This window comes from Prenolepis imparis, unplaced genomic scaffold, assembly GCF_030444845.1.
Source record: "Prenolepis imparis isolate NDT839.2.m4 unplaced genomic scaffold, iyPreImpa1.0 SCAF_3, whole genome shotgun sequence".
In the NCBI taxonomy this organism is placed as follows: domain Eukaryota; kingdom Metazoa; phylum Arthropoda; class Insecta; order Hymenoptera; family Formicidae; genus Prenolepis; species Prenolepis imparis.
In genome coordinates this window covers 11,069,355-11,087,851 of record NW_028141161.1, presented here as the reverse complement: position 1 = coordinate 11,087,851, position 18,497 = coordinate 11,069,355, and the positions used below count along the sequence as shown (strand labels likewise).

Below are 18,497 nucleotides of genomic sequence, written 5' to 3'. Positions count from 1 at the left end.
ATAAAGAATAATTTTATATATTTCGCTTTTTTAAATAATATTTTCACACGCGTCTCCATCTCGCTTTCAACGTATCCGCGACTTTCGACCACGTAGACGCAATTAGGCTGACCAGTCTCTGGACTTGCTACTTAAACTCGCGATACAGGACCGTAAAGATTAATAAAGAATCATTTTATATATATTTCTCTTTTTTAAATAATATTTTCACACGCGTTTCCACCTCGCTTTCAATGTATTCGCGACTTTCGACCACGTAGATGCGATTAGGCTGACAAATCTCTGGGCTTACTACTTAGGCTCGCGATGCAGAGTTGGCAAGATTAATAAAAAATTATTTTATATGTTTTGTTTTTTTAAATAATATTTTCAGGCGCGTCTCCGCCTCGCTTCCAATGTATTCGCGACTTTCGACCACGTAGGTACGATTAGGCTGATCAATCTCTGGGCTTACTACTTAGGCTTGCGATGCAGGGCTGTCAAGATTAATAAAGAATCTTTTTAAGCTATGTGAACTTAGCACCCGACTTTTTAAAAATTAATTTTTTTAAACGGAAACTAATAGCATTTCGTTTGTAGTTGTTTGTAGTAACAATAATTTCGTTTATAGTTTTATCAATTAATAAATAAAAAAATTTTTTTAAATCACTCGCACCCGACATTGAGATATCGCAAATCCGCTTGCGCAGTCTTCTTTAGAATCGTTTGTAGTTGTTTGTAGTGATTTTCCTTTCGTTTGTAGTTGAGCGCTTCAAAAGTTATAAACAAATTGTTTATTCGTCCAAGAGCTAACTTTGTCAATTTTTTAGATTTTTTAAATCCGCTTGCGCAGTCTTCTTTAGAATCGTTTGTAGTTGTTTATAGTGATTTTCCTTTCGTTTATAGTTGAGCGGTTCAAAAGTTATAAACAAATTGTTTTTAACTGAACGAAACAATTTGTTTATAACTTTTGAACCGCTCAACTATAAACGAAAGGAAAATCACTACAAACAACTACAAACGATTCTAAAGAAGACTGCGCAAGCGGATTTGCGATATCTCAATGTCGGGTGCGAGTGATTTAAAAATATTTTTTTATTTATTAATTGATAAAACTACAAACGAAATTATTGTTACTACAAACAACTACAAACGAAATGCTATCATTTTCCGTTTTAAAATCTTTATTTTTAAAAAGTCGGGTGCTAGGTTCACATAGCTTGTAAAACTCACTTGAATTCGTGAGAATCGTCAGCTTTTTCAAATTTTCGCATAGTTTCCAGATATTGCGCATCCAATAAAAGTTCCATAGTTTCATCAAATAAGTGTCTTTATTTCGAAATTCTTGCAATGATTTAAATGTTACGACTCAACGTAATTTGAATGAAAAAGAATGGATAAATTATTACCCGCGTAAATGTCTTTATTGAATATACATACGCACGTGTGTGTGTAATGGCATCTCGCAAAATATTTATTTGAAAGATTTGGGCCAAAGTAGCTGACAATGGAGTCGGAAAAACCGACGAGAATATAATTGAAAGAAATTGAAAATATAATCTATGATAATGATACTATGCTAGGAAGTCCTCAGCCATATGTCTCCTCGAATATAGTCAAGGATAGATGTAATCAGGATTAGGATTTGCTTTAATAGCATACGATTTGCATTCTAAAATAAATGGCGAAATTTAAAAAGTGAATTTAAAAAATTATATCATGATTAAAGATATGAGTGAGAATATATAGAACTCGAACGATGAACGGCCATAATGTGAATAAATTATATAAATAAAAATTTTTTAAATATGATAAATTATATTAATATAAATGATTATACACATATTCTTATATTTTATCAGTTAATCTTAAAAGATACGTTTTTGAATGAAATAGGGAGACAAATACATATGTATATAGCAATGGAATTTTATGGAAATAATTTTTTTCAAAAGAACAGGCGATGAAGAAAGATCACAAGTGGCGTTCTGGCACTAAAAGGTCGAATCCCGGGGGCTATAACCCATTCAGTCCAACGGTTAAGACAGCTTCGGGTATAGTTATGAAGAAGTTTTCGTGCCGCGCCGTCTTGAGTCTCGAGTTTTACTCCCTGCTCGTCTTACGTACGACGTAATCGTATTACATTCGTTCTATATCGCATCTGAAATATGCTGTCGGTTACGAATTTAAAGTTACAAATGGAGATCTCCGGATAGCGGAGAACGGAACAAAAGGCGACGATCTCGTTAGATTCTTCTCCGTGGATTTGCAACGAGAATGACTTTTCCGGCAGGAAGAAAATTTCCTGCTGTGCTTTTTACATGACACTTATTCAAATTCTTTTTCTTAGATTTTTACGATTTTTCCAATAAAGTAAAATTATGGCACAAAGTAGATGTTCTTTACTGCCATTAATTACAAGTTTCAATATATTATTTAAGAACATATAATTAATAAAAATTAAATATTAAATTAATTTAAACTAATTGAACTATATTAATTTATTTTTGGAGAGTTCTTATTTTGTCGATTTATTTCTATACAAATTTTTTATCTGAATTCTTTTGCACATTTTTAGCTGTCAACATTATGTGAACATCTGTCTCTAATGTTCTCTATTCGTTTTTCTTGCATAGTCGGTTTTCTATCTAATTTATCTGTCTTTTCATTTCATTTATACAAACATTCGACATTAAATTGTACCACTTTTTCTCGAGGGAATTTATCGTTTGACTTTTTTTCGCGTAGTCTTCGTGAATACTAAATATAGTTATTCAAAATGGTCCCCCATATGCCAGGATATTCAATCTGTACACAACGAGACGACGTCGCAAGTAAATTTATTGTGCAAACAATGAAGCATTCAATTTCCGGAAAAAATACTCGACGCCAAAGCTATTATAATAGATTGACAAGCAACTGTAGATGTGTTTTCTTATTTGATGAAGACGTTACGTTAGAAAAAATAATTTGTATTTTTTTATGTCTTTATTGATTGAAAAATATTTATATCTTATTAAAGGTTTTTTAACAGTTGTGTAATAGGCAGTAATTTATATTTTTTCATCTATTTTTTTACTTAAATTTTCGCCTTAAATTCTGTTATTAATCCATTAACATTGTGAATGTAATCTTTTTAATTTCGTAATGTTTTACGCAGAATTTTACTATACATATATATTTACATAACTTACGGTATCCTTTGCATATCCTTTGCGTAGGTTCTTCCGAATCGAGTACGGAATCGTCCTTCGGAGAACAACGAGTTCCTTCGACTTTGTCGGGATCGAGAGGATGTTCCTGCTAAAGAAAGACTAGTTACTACAACCCCACCATGCATTGGAGCGCCTTCGGACAACCCTAGGATGGAATTACCTTCGCTCGTACGTGAGACAAGTTTCGTGGCACTGGGATACGAAGTACGCCCTTGGCAAGCAAAGTTCAATTGGATAGTTCCGGTGAATAATCGACGGTATCGATAGTGCCCCGGATCACAGAGCAGGAAGCGCATGTTAGACAATCTCGACACGGAGTAACATGACATCTCCCGGTAACTTATCCCCGTATCGATATGCGCGGTTCAATCCGAATAGATTTGCTTCCCGCCTCTTCCTCTCTCCTCGCGCACTCTCGGGATTAATGATCCGTTCGACATCAATACGAGAAGTTCACGTGTCTCTCGAAGAATCTTAGAACTTTAATACAAATTCACGGCGAATCCGCTCTAAGCTTTCTTTTTTTTTTCACAGACTCGTATTACTATATACATACAATATATTATCTTTAATCGTCTTAGAGAATTTATACTATACATATAGAGAATTTATAGTATAATAATATTACTCAATATATTACTTTTAAGACAGAATAATTCTTAGAAATAGAACGGAATCCGACGTGCGTTTTCGGGCGTGGGACGGATATTTTTTTTCTTTTTTTTTTTTTACACAGACGCACGTTACGCCGTGATATCGTCGGGAGGAAGGACGCGGATCGCGGATAACGGTGAAACGGATAAAAACTTTATTACGAAGCGGCGCGGCCCGTAAGCGTTTTGCGGCTTACACGTGCGCGCTACAACGCCACGCCGCCTGAACGCGAATGTACGATTAATTAAATTGCATTTTGCCGGCGGATTTCGCGTCGGTGGCGCGTGACCAGACTACGGAATGCCGTCTCGGCAAAGTTCCCGATGGCAAACAATTAGTCGCATCGATCTACGCTACGGGGGTAACGGGGCGCGACGTAATCGCACCTGAGATAAGATTTTTGGGCACGTGCGCGCAAACATACGAGGAGACGGGCTGTGTACATACACGACTCGAGTCCGCGCAGAATTGATTATTTTCCAGAATATGTTCGAGAGAGATATCTATATAAAATGGTCTTCAATTCGTTCTACAAATAAAAATCTTGAGAGAATTTCATATATGTATACGTATGTACGCGTGTAGTAAAGTTGGCACCGACGTTACCGACAGACAACAGACGCTTCATTGACCGTTGTCATTATTACGCGAAGCCTTCGTCTCGTGATTCCGTGCGGAAGAATCTGCTTCATAGTATTCTGCGGTAAAGTATTCCTAGACTTTCTTAACGCGTCGATGTTTTATAACATTTGAAAGACGTAAACGGGTCAAGTAATTCGATCTCGATAAATTAACCATTCGGCAATACTCGACGATCGCCGGTCGGATCGACATAACCAATATTCTCAAAACATTCGACTTGTTAGATTTTGACTATATTAGTTTGCTTCTTTTATTAAGAGATTAAACGAGAGATATAGCAAATTAGAGCAATTTCTACAGATTATGAGACAAGTTAGGAAAGATGCATGAAAGACGATTAAAGAGCCGGTTCGGGAATCCCTTGAAGTTAGCTCCGATATGCCGCCATCATTGTTTCGAGAATCGCAAGCGGCTTCGAGTCGAGATGCTTCGAGAGACGTCGCGACGTGGAATAGTTGGTTCCCACCAAGTCCATTAAAAATAGTCGAAAATTTGGCGAAAATAGTCGAGAATGTCGGGAAAAACATTCTCAAATCATTAAGTTGCGCAACGAAGACGGAACACTTGGATAACATGAATATTTCAATATCGCGCGAGACGGTGAGTTAATCCCTTTAATCCGCTAACCTCTAATCCGCTCAGTTCGCGATTTCGCAGACCTCGGAGCATTAAAACGTCGCGGGTACGATCACCTAAAATGACAGCGTTCAAGATTATTCTCTCACTCGCCTGCGATATTTAGATGACGTCTAAAACTATAATCGCGAGATATACATTCGAGCTCGTAAAGTGCAATGAAATGGAAAAGTCTTGCGTCAAAGTATTTTCGCGTTCGCGTTCGCCAAGTGCAACGATGTTGAAAAGAGCAGCATCGGAGTATTTTCGCCAAGTGCAATGATATCGAAAGTGCAGCGTCGAAATATTTTCACGATTGCGTTCGTGAAGTACAATAATTTCAGTGTCACTATATATGTGAATTACGTGTTTATATTCAATATTCTTGAAAAAGTCGCGAGTGTTGAAAAGTGTCGAACGATAAGTGCAATAGCGAAACATTTCGAGAGTGCAAAGTGATATAGGTACATCGTTGGACAAGTGGATTACTTGAAGAATTTCCATTACTTCAGCATTGGATTAATTGGATTATTGATGGCATCCGCAGCAATCGGTGAGTCTTCAAATAAATTTCTTAGTATTTCATATTTAGTTATTGTTCTGTCAGTGTGTATCAATTTCCACGCAATAACCGACAGTTATTTCAATTACATGAAATTCTTTTATACATATCAAATTAATTATAATTTATTAAAAGTAGATGATTAAATGCATTTGAAAAATATTAAATATTACAGAATAAATCGCGATATTTAATAAAAAAATTCAATTTATTAATATTTGTTAATTTTATTAATTTATAATTAATTAAAGAATTTATTTCAAAAATTTGAGATTTAAAATAACAATCAATTTACATTGTTTGAATTTCCAAATAATTTTTTTAATAATTAAAGAAAGTAGAAAAATATTTATTACGAATTGAAGGTGTAATTTATAATTTTGTTACTTTATTTAATTAATGTTATCATGCATTACTATATATATGTTTTACTATGCATTACTATATATGTATATAAGAAATTTTTGTAACTGATACAATGTAATTTACTGATTGACAATTATGCTATGCGTAAGTAAGGCCAAAATCGCAGATTAGCTATAGTATCAATAATTAAATAACCGCAATACTATGATTACTCGGTGCGTTTAATGATTTATGCACATATATATGTCATATCGAGAGACCAAGACTAACAGTTTAAATCGCTTTTAGTACAAGTTAATCCTTCGAAAATGTCCGCACGTCGTAACTCATTATCGTGAAACGTATGCCAACGCAAAACACACGAGCGTTTATGGAATCAAGCGATGTAATCGATTTAAACCAATTTCATTATCGTCCGCTAGTCTGCGGTAAATCAATTATTTACAATTTAATTGAGTCACGATAAAATCGGAATACTTGGCTGCATTCGTTGCAATTTTACGAAAATTTTACATACGAATTTACGAAACTCACTCAGATAGAAACACACGTGGATTATTGCTTCGAAAATATTATGATTTCCATCGATTAGCGAATTAGCGCAATTAAAGAGTAAACTTAAACACTCAATTTTTTTTATCTCAAACATATTAATTTATTCGCGCCATTATTAGTAAATTTCATTTCGAATTAACACTTCGTGCAAATATTCTCCATACGATATGATAACAGCTTAGAGAGCCTCGGAATCAAATGATGGCGATTAGCATTAAAATAGAAGCGTTGAATCGTGGCGAGAATACGTTCCGTGATCGCGAGAAATACAATAACGTTTCTGTACAATAACGTCGTCTCGGCGGGAATTGAAACAAAGAGGGAAACGAGAGAGATAGAGAGAGAGAGAGAGAGCGAGGCGTTCTTGCTACTTTCGCGTTACGGTCGATTTTATATGCCAAATGCAGAGAGAAAGACAGAGTGGGGGAGAGAGAGAAAGAGAGAGATAAGGGAACGTCCGTAGTAAATACCGACGCTAGTAACGGCTTTACGGCCGGGAACATCTTCTGTCCGATGTGAAATGTTGCTCGGCGCGGAGTCACGTTTCGGAGTACCCTTTTGGTTCCGGATATACGTTGCCAGCTGCACTTCGCGACCATTTTATGTGGAGCGATTCATCATAATGCTCTCTCTTCCCCCGATTCTTGAACGGTGTCTTTATCGGACGAGCGCGCGTATACACTGTGTGTGGATATGATTGCCCATCATCCTTCTTCACGCATAATACGCACTCAAGTTGCTCTCTCGCCTGCGATTTAAAATAGACGCGATATATCAGTATCCTCTTTCTTCTTCCGGACGAGAGAAACATGACTAAGCGATAGCATACGTTTTCCCCAAGTGCGAACAAATTGAGAAATCGCGCGTATTCGCTCTGAAAAAAATGCGACATTATTTGCCAAAATATTTTTAAATTAAAAATATTATTAAAATATGAATATTTTATGAATATAATTATTAATCAGATATATATGTATATTTAAAGCACAGGCAGTAAAAGAGAGTTTTTATAGTAAATTATGATAATTAAATAATGATAACGCATACTTGAATATAATTACATTTTAATCTATTACATTTTATTTAACGTGTTGTAAATTGTTGTACACATACTTGTAATATTTGGTGACAAACTTATTAATTAGTTCTGTATCGATCTCGTTTCAGTCTCTCACTACTTGAGCGTTTCAAATATTTGCATTCGGATCAAAATAATTTTGTTCAAAATAATGGAGACGTGCTCTCCTCCTCTGCTCATTATCGAATGATTGCAACGAGCTTCATTGTGATATACTTGCTGGCAATATTGGATGAAATGGATTAATTATTTCAAAACAATGTCGTGTTATAATAAATTTAAATCGCTGCTAATGACATTTCGTTGTAAATAATTTCTATTTAGGTACACATGCAGCAATTGTATTGGGTCGGTCCGTGCATCATTTATGAAATCGCAGAAATTTTGATAACGCCTGTAGGATTCGTGCAAAGTTTCAGAAATAAAAAATATTTTTTTTTTTTTTTACGAAAGAAATTCAATTCCAATTTCGAAAAATCCACAGATCTGATAACTATGCTTCAGTTGATGAAGTTTCAGCTGTTCTGTTCTGTACTTCGGTGAAGATCTGTTAATTGAAATTTCTCTGATGAGAGAAAATATTGCGGTAACAATCAAGGAACTTGCCAATCAAGGAAACTTGCCGATAAACTTAATTTAATCCTACCATTAATTGCCGGGTCACTTTAAAAACGACCATTAGAATGAACTCGTTTCAATACTCTATGTGTAATATAATAATAACATTTGAATTTTTAGAATCCAAATTAATCAACTCCACTTTCTGTTAAATTTTTTCATTTTAATATTAGACCACTCATTAAAAGTGTTTTAATACTAAACTTAAGAAATTTATAAAGAATGCATTTGCTCAATTTGGTTTCCAAGACACTCATTTATAACTTGAGATTTTAAATCTCAATAATAAATATAATTAATAATCTCAAGAATAATTCATTATGTTATTTGAGATAAAAAGTTTAAGTGTTTAAGTTTACTCTTTAAATTGTGCTAATTTACTAATCAGTAAAAATCATAATATTCTCGAAGCAATAATCGATGCGTTTCTCTCTGAGTTTCGTAAACTCTGTATGTAAAATTTTCATGTTCGATATTTACTTATATGTATTTACTTATATCTACTTATATGTACAAGGCGTTTTGCCTTGAAATTAACTTAAATATTTTATTATTTATAACAATATTTACATGCGCGCATGTTATTTGTTCTCGATATAAATTTTCAACAAAGATATTCCAATTTAGAGAATGCGTTGCTGAATTTTGATAAGAATGTCTCGTATATTTTTTCGCCACAAAACATCTCGTATATTTTTCTTTCGTCAACTTCCAAGTCTTACAATAACGTTGTTCGCTCCAGATTCGTAGTATTGATTTATTTTATCCAGTACTGACCCCTGGGCCGTTGGTAAAATTCGGCACCCCTGACTTTTGGGAAATATGCTCCAATTTCTTCTCTCTCATCACGTTCCCCAAAGGGAGATTGCGTACAAAGTCAACATTTCTTTTGACCTGTCTCTATAAAATCACAAAGATCTGCACGAACGACGCGGCTGCTGCAGCCACGCAGTCGCGATAGTAGAGAAAGTGGATAGTTAGTTGTAGGTGATAGAACACAGCAAAAAAAAGCGTCGCTACCAGAGGTTGTTGGGGTTAGTGTGAGAGGAGAGGAAAGGGGTGGACAAGTCCGTTCGTAAAACAAACTGTCATCACGCGAATGCTTTTAGCCGACGCGATGCGATGCGGCATAAAGAGCCGGGATTGAATTTCTTGTGACATGTCCGTTCCCGTTGTGCTCTCTCGCGGCTGACAAAAGTGGAATTTAAAACCACGTTTTCTTTCTTTCTCTATATTTCGACTGTGAGAAACGGCACCGAGAAGTTTGAAATGTGTGTGACGGTATGTCATACTTCTCTCCTCTCTTCCTTTTCGTTGCGATTAAATACCGATCGGGATGCAACGCGTGTAATTGAGCAAACATTCATTTGATTAGGTATCTATAATCGAATCCATAATAGTTGCTTCATTTGTGCATGATGTATTAGAGTAAATACAGGACGCATCACTTGCACGTGACAACCGTATCATCGGACCGCGCGACATTACGAATAGCTCTTATCATTTTCATATCAGTATAAAGTGCTAATTAATATTCTCTGACGTGCGCATAATTAACTCGGTCCGGATTTGTCGTGAATTTTATAATTAACATGTCATTATTTTCATCATTTTCTCTTTGAAATGTCACGTTAAAATATATATTAAATTATGAATTTGCTGTAGCTTTGAAGCTGTGCTTAGATATATTAAGGTATGTCGATTCCCTCAGAAAATCCACGTCATAGAAATATCGATCGAAAGCTGCTCCCTCTCTTTCTCTCTTTCATAGTGCTAGATAAAGCTATAATATACAGCGGCGAACATCTGTGTTTAGTTTTCCGAGACGGTTTCCGCGTCGATTACGGACAAGACGAATCGGAGGCGCGACATGGGACATTTGTTTATTCTCGTACGACATCTATTCTCGCTCCCAGTCGCATCGCATCGCGCTTCGCGCAGCGACGGCGGAATTTCAAATCAGTCCATTTGGACCCCTCGCGTTCTCCCGGGATATCTCGCAGGAAGTGGCAAAGTTCAAACCCGTGTCCGACGGTATAACTAGTTTCCCTTTCGGAGATTGGATGACTTCTGCCCTCTTACCGGGATCGTGCCGATAATCTTCTGCGACACTGCTGGCAACAATACCGTAACAATACCGAAAACGGACGCGTGACTTGCGTTAACAAAAGGCACGTGCGTTCGCATGTCATCTTCATATTTCAGTCTCTTGATATCAATGAACTTGCGGTATTAAAGCAGACATTTTAATCGTTAAAAAATTTAGGAATCAAATACGACTCGTATCTATGTGAAAATCGATTTAAATTGTTTAAATTTTTATCATATATATTTGTATTTTCTATATTAAAATAGCTTCGTGTGATATAATTTTGAAAAATGCAGATCTTGATATTATAAATAAAACATAGGAAAGTAAGGTCTGCGTTTCTTCGCGATAATGAAACGTAACGATTGGCATAGACATAGAATACATTCTTTCATATTTACAATATCGAGAATCGATCGAACTCTACGAAAATTACATATCGGTTTCATATTCACTTTTTATTTGCTAAGCGGACGAGATCTCTCTCTCAATTCGCGCACGCGTTTCTCGGCGCTCGGTCTAAATTGTTTCAGGTGGTATCGCAATCGACAATCCCGATGTGTCGAATATACACGGCGTACATACAATTTACCCCTGACAGTTTTATGGTCGCGAGCACGTCATTCGAAACCGGTCGAGTTTTCCCTCCCCGTTCCGATATTTTCTAGGCGAAATAACCCGCTTCCCGCACGACCCGCTTCCAGTTTTTAATGCACCATAAAGGGGTACCTTTATCTAAAGTTTTCCCTTTTCACGACCGCAACATATATGTATATAGTCGGCGCCACACTAGCAATAACAATCGTACAAAGGGTTATTGTCCTTTCTGTATGTATATATTCGATCGGAAATACATATATTGTCGCTCCCATAGCAGACAATGCATAAATGCGATTAATCTGCAGAATTGAATATAAAACGTTAAGTGTATCGAATTTATAACGTTATGTATATCGAATTTTCTTCGCAAATAGATTTGAGAAAGATTCGGAAGAAACATAAGAAATAAGGCACGAATTTGTTTAGTAATCATGTTCAATTTGAATTTTGTATATCGATAAATTTAATTATTGTAAAACACTTATATAGACATACAAGAGACGTACAATAGTAATAAGTTTAATTCTATTGATTCCGTTTTGAAAGTAATTCTATTTGAAAGCAAATTAAAATTTTGAAAATTTGTTTTATGATATCGGAAGAAAAATATAAATACATCAAGAGGGAACGTTTGCAATCTTTTTGCGGATTGTGCTCTTTGACAAGATTATGATCGATCGTTTGCCAATCGTTGCCGAACGGAACCAACGCGACGCGCGTAATAATTTTAATGGCAGGCGTGGCGAGAGAGACGCAGCAACAAATTCCATTTGCTAACGGCGGCCATAGCATCGGCAAAACTTCCGCCGGTCGTGTGCCGTTTCGGTCCATTTCAAGTTATTATGATGGTGTAGCGGCTCGATGTTATATATGCGCTAAAGCAATTCTCTGCACGCAACGAGCACATGTGAACAAGTGCATGTCAAATAAACGCGAAAAAGAAAAAAAAGCTTTGCCTAGTCCCTAACAACAACATATCACGATGTGAAATCGTGCCAATCAAACACCATATATTTTTTATAGAAATAAAATTGTGAAATGGTAGATCAATTTTATAAGATAATTCGATTTTTGTATTAGAATAACATTTTTAATGTGTGTTAAAGAAATTTGTTTTATGACGGAATATATAATCTCCCAAATTTTTTTGGAAAAGATTTTTTTCTTTTTATCCGCAACGCACGCGCATATATCCAATTACACATAAAGATATATATTATGACCCATTTTTTATTAAAATTTTTATTCAAATCTTTATTTAAATTTGCGACGACATATACAGATTTAGTACAGACGTGGGCTTTACATTACAATTAATTCGGCGTGTTTTAAAAAATACTAGCATAATTTTTAAAAAATTTCTCTCAAAAGACAACATTTGTATACGAGAGTACTTCGCATAATCTTTCGCTTATGTCTGCCACAAATTAACACACGAGAAAGCTTCTGAATAATTAAATCATATAAAATTATATATCGCGTACAACAAAATTTTGATTTATTTATACGAATACATTTTCGCAAATAATAACAATATCTGTTGACAATTGTCGTCAGTGCTCGATAAATTCATTCACGAGCCCGAAGACGTTAAGAAAACAATGCGGGCGAGAACCCGCCAGACCACCGATTCGCAGAGTCGCGTATAACTTCGCCGGGAATAACAAAGTTCGGCCGGTACGCCGTGCGAAAATCATTTCTGACTTATTTCCGCCACGGCTGCCGCACGCGATTTCGCTTTTCCTCGGGGAAAGACACGGCAAATTTGATCCAGGATTATCTCCTGCCTCGCGTCGCGCAGCCGTCGCTCGATCAACTGTGTGTTCGGACTTTTGTTTCATAGCTACTTTCCGACTGCGCGTGAACCGGCGCAGCGTGGCGAGATACTTTCGACGCGGGTGCGCTCCTGCGGGACCGTACGTGGACAAATTTGATCCGAAACTACGTTTTGATATGTAGAGCTCTCCCGGTGTGTACGCAGGCCCGACAATAGCGCATTTAGATCTCTTCCACCAGGATTTCGTGTGTTAATTTTGTCCGTACATGTGAAAAGTTACGCGACGTACGCTCCACACAACCATTGTCCCTTGAGGGAAATGTTGATATTAATTACAACATAGACATATTGAATTAATTATAACGTATTATTGTTAATTTAGAATATCCTGCTTCTTAAAAAATCATAATTTATTATCTTCAGACTATCAAAAGTTTCATAAAAATATTATATTGGAGCAATATATTATTTTACAGCTGTAAAGTGTAAAGTGTCAAATATTGTCAAATCATATGTCGTAATTGTCGTAGCAAAAGATAAATAATGAGAGATCATAATTATATACTTTATATATGTTTGCTATAATATTTTTATTTGAAAGAAGGATCGAATAATTGAGATGATACAGATAAATCGGATATAAATCTTTGTTTCGATATGAAAAATGTTTGGAACACGTTGTTGAGCGACACGCGAGTATTACGTAAATGATGTACCATTGTGCTTTGCACAATGCGTGCGTGCTGCACACATGGCCAATGTTGGCGCGTTGCTGGAGCAACAGCAGCCCTCGGAGCCACATTAATTCCATTAAAACTTCGGCACTCTCGTTCGAAGTTATTAATGGCAGTTTCAGTTGGTTTTACGGCTTTGCCTCGGTGCACCTTCCCGTCTTTTAACGTCAAGCTAACTCGTGATGTCGGGATGAAGTTGCATCGTATATAATTTCATTTTCGATATCGGGTCTTTTCCGGAAGAGCGTGGAAATTCTAATATTTACCAGAAAAAGACGTCGACACATCAAAAACCATTGAAAATTGATTGACATTTGCTCTTTCTTTTGCTCATTAATCGTTAATTTATTCTTATTGTTAGACTTCAACGCTACATGATTTTATTTGGTACTCTGTCATTAATGATGCATTAATAATATAATATATAAATCTTTAATATTGAACGACTGAAACTGACCGTTAAAGATTGTCTTAATATGCGAATACTTTTATATTTGATGCTTAAGAAGTTTAAGTTAGTGAATTGATGAAGTCGCGCGAAAAAGATAATGTCAATTGCAAACGATACCCTCGACTGCTCATCCATTTAGTGGTCTGATTTCGACCTTCAGATAGTCGAGATTTACTACGGTTTAATCCGCCTGTCGGCGAATTAAATTTATTGGAGCTAGATAAGATTGCACCTCGTAGATCTTCCCCTTTCTGTTGCCAGAGAGAAAAAGGCATATGAAGATTCCCAAAAAGGAAAATATGCGAATCGTTTATTTGGAGAATGTAGTCTAAAGTCGTGACACTATAAATTTCAATCAGCTGAGATCGTAAATCTGCGTAGTATTTCATTTTTATTTCACACGTAAAAAAAAGATCTTTAAAATAATACATATATATTATAAAAAAATGGCTATATATATTCTATATAAAAAATTACAACAGCAATGACGATCAGTATTAATTACAAACAGTGTCGATTCGCATCGGTTGGTTTTCATTTATTACACGCATTGGATGTATATTTTTAATATAGTAGAAATTCTATCAATGTAAAAGCTCAAGTCACATCGAATTCTTTAAAAAGAGGTCAAACGACAACGACGAGATCTTTCCGTGAGTACAAATGGAAAGACGGAATCGAGGGGGCGGAGGCCACCGGCGGAGGTGACCTATTTCAATCAATAATCCCTTCTTCCAACACGAAGTAGGTTTTATATACAACCATCGCCACTGAGCGGCGAAAGTCAACTTCGTAATCCCTGAAAGAAGAGGCTGCCGCGCCCCACCGTTGTCGTGACCGCCGCCGAGCCGGTTCCGGATCGCCTCTGTAAATCTTCTTTTCTTCGGTGCATTTGAACGGAAATCCGCCCGGGCTTGAAAAGTGAGAAAGGTCCACTCGATAAAGCTCATCGGGGACTGCAAACCCGAGAGAGAGAGAGAGAGAGAAAAGCTTGAGGTTCTCGCAGCCTCGGCTGTGTCGTTCGACAAATCGGTCGATCCGGAATGGCGGCTTAATTCGAGCACTTCGGCTCTCACGCTCGCACTTCTCGATTCGGTTACCAGATACAAGGATCGCTGTGTATACAAAACCGGCCATCGACTCCTGTAAACGATCTTCCACACCGTTTCATTTTGCGCAACCTACTTTCATGACTGCAAGCTCAACGTGCAGTTAAAACTTGCGTCCAAAAAAGAATTCTCTGATAAGGATAGAAACGTGAAATATATTTTAATTTATATATTAAAAAATATGACGTTTTTCACATTCATAATAATTACAAAATAACGTTGAACGAAATTTGTGCATTTTATTCGAATAAAGCATATTTATTATAAATTAATATAATAAAATGAATATAATAAAAATTAATAAAAATTTTATTCGTAAAAAAGAGAGCGCGATCGACTAAACATTAAGATAAATTATTCATCGATAAAATTTCAAAATTAATTGCGATATTGCTGACATTACACGTTGCCATATTTTTAAATATATTGTTTATACTTTTAACAACAGCTTCGATCAAATAATGTTTTTGAAATATCTAAGAGGGATATGAAAGGGTTAATATCGAGCAACACACTTTCTACAACCATAAAAGCATTTTCTTTTCTTACATCGGCTATCGATCATATATCATTTAATCCAAACCTAATCCATCGATCAAAGCTATCAACCACTAAAAAATAATTCGCAAGCGATCAGTAGTTTGATCGATGGTTTATCATTTAAAAGAAAAAGCACTAATCGGCCTATGTTCTTTCAACCCTTTCAGTCCAGGAACTTTTTTGTTAGGGGAAAAATCTAGATATATTTCATGAATTATTTCTTTACAACTACAAACATTATAGAGAATATTTTTAAAGAAATATTTTTTATATTATTGAATAGATCACACTTATAGCTTGACAAAATAACTGCAAGAATTAATTATGAATAATTATATACATTTGGAATAATAATTCCAAAATTATGCTTAAAGATACGTTTGCATTTTCAAATGAGGAACAAGGACGAACTTCATACTCTCTCATAACATTAAGATCCAGAAGATGAAAAGGGTTACAGTTTTTTGATCCTTTCATCCGCGGTCTCGAAGCGTCGCGACGTGCACAATGTGCACAGTAATTACGTTACGTTAATTAATCCGTCCTTCTCTTCGCTCCATCTCGAACCGCTTTTTCCAGCTTGATCCTGCGTCCTTCCCTCCCCCCAGCCGAGCTCTTTTAATGCCACAGAAAGTCTCGATAAAACGGAAATGAGTTACCTTACTTCCGTTTGCGGAAGATTTCACGGTGAATTTGCGAATCCCCGCGGCGCTCCGCTCCCGGTCCAGATATTCGGCGCGATTCAGCAGTCTTGTTCAATCTCCTCGCGGGCCGTGAGAAAGAAGAAGGTGGGTCGGGTAGCGCGGAGCAAGAATCCACTATTTTCCCTGCCGTCGAATTTTCCGACGATTCGTGTTACCCGCGTGCGATTCCATCCATCCGACGCGCAAAGCCGGGTTTATCCGACTCGGCTCCCTATATTCGGTAGGTTATTCAAATAAAATTGCTACGTAAACTTTTACTTTATTCAAGCGTCTCCCTTTCGCCTTACTCTCGTTGCACCAAATGAATTCGTTCATCAAACAAAAATTTAGACTCTGTTGACCGAAGTATGATTATATGGTTTCTATGAATATCATTTAAAAAGTTAACCAAGCTTTATATAAAATATTCATAGAAATATTGTAATGCTTGCTTCTATACTTTGCAGGTAAAATATATAAAATGTATGTGATTTATCTTTTTTATCGTGTGAGAATTAACATGTATTTATAATAAAAAAAAACTAAATAGTCTGTTAGATCTAATACAATTTTTTCTAATAATATTTGCTATACAAATTTCAATTATAGAATTTAAAAAGGCATACTTCTATCTAGAAAATTTGTCCTCTACATTTGCCATTTTATTATAATTTATTTCAACATTTGTTTCATCCGCGTGCTAAATCAATTAAAAGTGGATTATTTTTGTTTCTTTTTTCTCATACTAAAGTTGAGAGCATCTTTTGTTTTGTTTTTTTGTTTTTTTTTATTTTTGCACGCGTAATCGTATCTAGACTCTTTATTATACAGCAGCACCAAGTGCCTTTAACGACAGCGGTAACGACGATAACTTGCAGAGATTTCAATTTTACAAGTACTTGCTATAATGTCGGACGAATTGCCTCGGCGTTGCTGAAAATAACAGGGATTATTCGCGATGTACACAGCCGTCATCTCCCATGACGATAACGATAATGTCGGTTCCAGGCGTGCACACAGTACAAAGTATAACGTAATTATCTGCCCGGCCCCGGCGCTTCCCAGCGCGCTTTGCGCTGCGTAATGCGCAATTGCATCTAGTGTATGGTGCACGTCGGTTGCATCTTCATTATGACCGCGCAACTCGTTTCCCCGTATCGTCGATTGCACTAAGTGTATCATATAAACGCGATGATAACGCAGCGATTTTCGGAATTGCAATAATATGTCTGTGTACACATATTTGTTTTACTTTAAATATTGACAAAATATATATATTTTTTTATAATTAGTTTTAATTATCGTAGCTTCAGACAATATTTTTTATTTTTCCTACTAAAAATGCTTTTTTTTCTTAATTCTCGTTAACAGTTTATACTTATTATATGCGCGTTTTTCACTCGTTTCATGAAAGCAACATTATCAAATTTTTTAAATAATATTATTTTATTACGCATTTTTTTGTATCCTGCTATTGCGACATTAACGCGAGTCTCTTATGACATTACATTTATGGATCGGTAATACATTGTATATTAAACTAAATAATTATTATAATGACATCGCAAGAGAGCTCGAATAATTCAATTAATTGATATAACTTACATGATTGATGCTCGAACGGAAGGATTTTGGTAATGATGCGTTTTACGAAAAATTATATCTCGTTCGCGGATTATAATATGATTCTCTATGTGTCGCACCATATTTAATTCATGGCTCTAAATCACAACCTACTGCTACGCAATTTACGGAAATGGGACAGCTGTCATGTGCAGCGAGATAATTATTCCGACGTTGATGAAGTTTTCATTAATGGATTGTTCACGGAAAAGTGTTCGTTCTCACGAATATAAAACGACATGCATATTTGATATTCGTTCCAATATGTATGCCTACGACCTTAATACATAAAGTCATATCCCCTGAGAATTGACTATACTATATTACAATATAAAAGAAGCACGAAAGGTATTACAAAATTTATAAACCATTAGCCATTAAATATTAGAAAAAAAATCGAGAAAAAGAATTAACGGGAATGAGATTATTTAATTTTCAATATCTACAATTAATGATTTTATCAAATAAATAAATTTTATTAAGTTTTTAATAAATCAAAAATGAGTGGATGAATTTGTTTCTTCGTACATGTGGCGCTTTCAAACGTACGACTAGCAATGTGAGACGTAGCAATTATTATACTGATAGCTGATAACGTAGATTACGT

General features: G+C 35.7%; 1 protein-coding gene across 1 annotated transcript in view; it reads left to right on the top strand.

The window, feature by feature from the left end:
* The window catches only part of LOC145934376 (uncharacterized), a 119,417-nt gene that overhangs the window by 49,369 nt on the left and 51,551 nt on the right, over window positions 1-18,497 (top strand). Inside the window, exons 3-4 of the mRNA XM_083034741.1 lie at window positions 3,201-3,529; window positions 5,148-5,658. The gene's annotated coding sequence lies outside the window, so the exon portion shown is untranslated. The remainder of the gene's footprint in view (window positions 1-3,200; window positions 3,530-5,147; window positions 5,659-18,497) is intronic.